The sequence below is a fragment of the Tupaia chinensis genome, unplaced genomic scaffold (genome assembly GCF_000334495.1).
Source record: "Tupaia chinensis unplaced genomic scaffold, TupChi_1.0 Scaffold000348_1, whole genome shotgun sequence".
Classification (NCBI taxonomy): Eukaryota; Metazoa; Chordata; class Mammalia; order Scandentia; family Tupaiidae; genus Tupaia; species Tupaia belangeri.
This window is the reverse complement of record NW_006159842.1, coordinates 1,730,123-1,735,335: the sequence shown is the minus strand read 5'-3', so window position 1 is coordinate 1,735,335 and position 5,213 is coordinate 1,730,123. Positions and strand designations below refer to the sequence as shown.

The 5,213-nt window shown below is 53.6% G+C and overlaps 1 pseudogene; it reads left to right on the top strand.

Annotated features, from left to right (window-relative positions):
• LOC102472119 (nucleoside diphosphate kinase A pseudogene) overlaps positions 1 to 4,598 on the top strand; it is a 7,103-nt pseudogene extending 2,505 nt beyond the window's left edge.
• The last annotated feature ends 615 nt before the right edge of the window (positions 4,599 to 5,213 follow it).

Sequence of the window (5,213 nt, the reverse complement as noted above, 5' to 3'; positions counted from 1 at the left end):
CAGTCAACTACGTGGGAGTTCAGCAACATAGCCATTATACTAACTGCTGGTCCTTAAATAAATAATTCTTAAGAAAAAGAAAAAGGGGACTATCAGGTGACATAATGGTCCCATCACTGGTCTCCCACACAGTCAACCACATTTCGAGCCCTGGATCCAGCAGCCTGAAACTCATGCTGAACACAGTGTGTGCGTACCCAAGAACCTGAGAGGAGAATGGAGGAGAAAATCTTGCGGCGTGGCCATCCCCCCTGGGGGGTGATTTCTCGCTTTCTGTCTCTATGTCTCTCAAAACCTCTCTTAAAAAAGCAAAAAGAGGGAGTGAGTATCAGAGTTCTCTTTCAATAAAAACTTGGCTGAGAAACAGAAAGCCAGTGGAGAACCTGGTGGCAGAGTGTGCTGCTGCATCATGTGGGTGGCTAGAGCGTCTTTCTGGGCTCGGGGTTAGGGCCGGAGGAGCAACCACAGTGAGCAGGTGTGTGTGTGTGTGGGGGGGGATGGAAGAGCCCAGGCCTGGGACTGGGTGGGGAAATGCACAGAGTGGGGCCGGGTGTGGGTGGAGCAGGGAGCCGAGGAGTGGTAGAGCTCACATTCCGGCCACAGCCCAGCAACTCCCATCGAGGTGGGAAGAGAGACGGGAGCACACGGGGAACACAGGATGCCTGCTGCCCCCGCGTGAGCTCGGGCACCACCAGCAGCTCCTGAGCAGAGCGGTTAAGGCAGTGTCAAGGGTGACAGAGGGGGAATGGATACTGGTTGGAGCAGTGGGTTAGTTGGGGGAGACTTGGTGGAGGAAGTGAAAGAGAAGAATGTCGAAGAACACAGAGCCTGTAGTGTGGCCCGCTGGCAGGGAAAGGACTGATTTGGAGCCTTTGAGAGAGGTGGAAGGGGAAGTAGAGAGAACGCCAGACAGGACAGACGCGCAGACAGGTGCATGGGGGGTAGTTTAGTGCCGTGATAAGAAAGCGAGCTACAGAGGCAAGACACTCAACTGTGTGACTTTGGGCAAGTTATTCAGTCTTCCAGCGCCTCGGTTTCCTCATCTGAACAATGGAGATCATGTGGTTGGAACTATTTTTTTTTAAGAACTACTTATTTGATTTTATTTATTACTGTTACTATTATTTTCTTTTTTGGGAGAGGGTTTTGGTAGAGGGCACATGCACTCCCCAGACAGACAGAGAGAGACAGAGAGATAGAAAGTGAGAAATCACTCCCCAGGGGGGATGGCCACACCACAGTCCTCTCTCCTCCATTCTCCTCTCGGGATCTTGGGCACGCACACACACATGCCTGGCATGAGTTTAAGCCACAGGGTCCGGGACGCGAACTGCGGTCGACTATGTGGGAGTCCAGTGACATAGCCATTACGCTAACTGCTGGTCCTGTATTACTGTTATTATTATTATTTTAATTTGCTATAGCACATGCACACTCACCGGAGGTAGAGAGAGAAAGTGAGAAAGAGAGCCGCCGGGTCTGAGACTCAAACCTCCGTCGACAATGTGGGAGCCCAGCATCTTAACCACCACTCCACCTGCTGGTCCTGGTGCTTTTATTTTTAGGCCAGTTGTTCCACAACTCATACCTGAGTGCTAAGGTGCCCTCGCGAGCCCACAGACTATCTGTCGCAATACCCAGACAGTCAGCTAGAAACAACATTCATCCCTTAGACCTATTTCCGAGTTCATCCGAAAATGTCATTTGGTCACCTTTGCCTCCAGGAGGGAAAACAGTGAAATCGCTCATTGCTAAACTCTCAGTTCTGAAATTTGGGGCATCCAGGTGGCTGCCTGGCCCTTGGGAGTAGAGGATGACAGGAACTTGTAAATGCCAAGTATCCAAACTGCTACCTTCTCTTCAGTTCTTTGGCTCAAGTCAGCCCAGTAGCAGAGAACCTTGCATGCAATACAAAAACGTGGGGATTCTGACCAGCTGCCACCCCAACCCCAGCACCCCTCTACCCATGACCAAGGTGCTAGTTTTCCTTCTGACATTCATTCCCTTCTAACACAGCAGAACCTTCCTGGGCACGTGGCCACCAGAGGAAAGACTGCATAACCTGCCTCCCTCAAGGCGACGTGTGGACAGTGGCATGCAAGCCAGAGTATCGTGTGGCAGCTTCCAAGAGCCTCCTTAAAACAGAGCCTTTTAGGGGCCAGCAGGTAGCATAGTGGTTAAGGTATTGGACTCCCATATGATCGACCACCATTTGAATCCCAGACCTGGCAGCTTGAAACTCACGTCAGGCACATGTACATGCATGCTAAAAATCCCAGAAGGAGAAGGGATTGTGGTGTGGCCATCCCCCCAGGCGGGTGACTTCTCACTTTCTGTCTCTGTCTCTCTCTGTCTCTCCAGCGAGTGCATGTACTCTATAGCAAAAATCTCCCCCGCACCCACAAAAAAGAACCTTTTGACCTTTCTTACTGTCCCTTTCCCATGAAGTCACCGGAGCACAGATATGATGGCAGCTGTCTTGAACGGTGAAGGCAGAACTGCCCCTCGCAGATGGCAGAGAGGAAAGCGGACAGGGTAACAGAGCCCCGAGGAGCGCGGGGACCCTAGTGCGCATCCCCAGCATTCCTAGCCGCTCATGTGAGAGAGAAACTCCACCCTTGCAGGCCATGTTACAACTCGGGCGTCGTGGGGCTGAACCCAGTCCTGGCCAACTCACAGCCCAGGCAGCTCCGGTCCCGGTCACTTTCTCGAGCAATCTTGACTGCTCCTAATTCTCACGAGCGAACGGGAAGAGGGCCTCCTGCCTCTGACCTAGGCCCCTCTGGCTGGAAGCTTCCCTGAACAACAGCAGGACCCTGGACAGGGCTTTTCCTATTGGCAACCTGTTCCCTCAACACAAGCGTTTGATTCTTACGGGAACTCCGCGAGGAGGCAGGACTGGCTCAGTCGTGCCCTCCGTTCCCAGCCAGCTACTCCGGGGAAGCTGTTGAAGTATTCTGTGTGCATCACGCAGGCAACAAAGAGTGGCGTCAAGAAACGCAAACCTCCCTTCCCGGGGAGCTGTTTCCAGAACCCAGAGCACAGCCCACAGGTCTCCTGGACAGGCAGAAGTGGGAACCGAAGAGTCTGCAGTGGGAAGGGGCTGAGGGGGTTGACATATTCAAACAGATGTATTCATTCCTTTACACATTTTCTTTTTTATTATGGGGGGAAAACACATTTTATAAAGAACAATTTACTTTGAGGGGAACCAGCAGTTAGCGTAATGGCTATGTCGCTGGACTCCCACGTAGTCGACCGTGGTTCGTGTCCCGGACCCGGTGGCTTAAAACTCAGGCCGGGCGCGTGTGCGTGCGTGCCCAAGATCCCGAGAGGAGAATGGAGGAGAAGGGATTGCGGTGTGACCATCCCCCCTGGGGGGTGATTTCTCGCTTTCTGTCTCTATGTCTCTCTCTGTCTGTCTGGCGAGCGCACGCGCCCTACAGTGAAAATCTCTCCAAAAAAAAAAAAGAATAATTTACTTTTATTGAATTTTATTTGTTATGGTTATTTTTAAATTTGACCAGAAGAGAGACAGAGAGAGAAAGAGAAAGAAAAAGCGAGAAAGCAAGTGACCAGGTCCAGGACTCAAACTGCAGTCTGCCATGTGGGAGTCTAGCGCCCTCAGCCACCACGCCACCTGCCGGCCCCCCAAACCAACACATTTTTAACAAATCTTTATGTGCGTGGCACGTGACCGTTTCCATCAGCACAGGGGTCTGCAGCAGTCGGAGCCGTGCTCACCTGGCAGGTCCGAGACTCCACCCCTCCCTCCCCAGCGTCCGGCCCCCACCACACCACTTTCCACTTCTGAGTCTGTCTGCTTCTGATTCCTCATGTACGTGGGACTGTGCGGTATGGGACCTTCTGTGACTGGTTTATTCCACTCAGCATGACATCCACCTCTGTTGTCACGTGTGCCCAGGTTGCCTTCTTTTCTACGGCTGCATACTATTCCATTGTGGCATTGCTCACTAGAGCCAGATGCGCAAGCAGCCAAAATAGCCCAGAAAGGGGTGAGGGGAGCCTGGTAGGGGAGAGGGCGTGGGTATCTCAGGGTGAGCTATCGTCCTAGCATATCATGAAGGCTGTCCTGACCGACCGCGGGAGCTGGTTAACATATCCTGGGCCCATCAGGGGCCGAGAGCGTGTGGAGAAAGAAAATGTGGTGTACTCATAGCCAGGGGCCGCTTCGCCAAGCACAAGTGACAAGACATGCCTTGACTTCTGCCTGCAGACTACCCCAAGGCCAGAGGGAGCTCCTGAGGATGGCTGGAGGAGACTCCACACAGGAGGAGTTCATCCGAGTGCTTGGCATTTACAGCAGGCGCCTGGGCAGCCGCTGCTGGGGATGCACGGTGTTGAGTCGGTTACAGGGTGAGAGTGAGAACACCACGCGCCGTACAGGTCAGGGAGCAGCACAGGCCACTGAAGACGTCCACGCCATTCCCATTCGGCCAGTACCTCTTTCCACTCTGGGAGGCTCGGTGCCAGGCACTGAGGACCCGGAGTTGGTTCCTGCAGCCTGGGCTTTCCAGTTGGGCCCACCCTCTGAGAGCCGACAGATCCCAGAGGAGGCAGCTTTGAGCCTCCGGTGACTGGACACGCACGGAGAGGTCTGCGGTAGGGTACAGAGACAAGAATGCCTGTGCAAGGTTTGAAGAAATACGAGGTGGGGCTTCCAAGTCAAGGACAACTCCAGCAATACAAAGTGGTCCAGGGCAGTGTTCGGGACAGTGCATGCCATCGGAGTTCCAGAGTGGGGGCTAGAGCAGTCAAGGAGGACTTCATGGAGGTGAGGCTTCAGCTGGGACTTAGAGAAGAGGCAGGATTTCATTAGGTGGAGAGGACACAGAGGAGGGTGAGAGGAGAAGGTATCCAGTCTAGGGAGTACATAACAGGGACAAGGTCCCTGCAGGGTCAGTTTGCGCTGGATTATCGGACGAGGAGGCTTGAGCCTTATTCCCAGGGGAGTAGGGGCCACTAGAAATGCATTTTGTGCACCAGAGTGACATGTCAGAGCGGTGTCCAAGCCTCAAAGAGGCCTCTGGCAGGGCACGTGGGCAGACTGATGAGGAGCAGTGGGTGGCAATCTGGGAGGCCCGGTGAGGGCAGGGCTGTTAAGTGGCAGGCAGCAGGTCTAGGTACACAAGATGCAGGAAGGAGGAGCCAAAAGGTCTAAGAATGTCTCCATCAGAGTCACAGCCCTGACC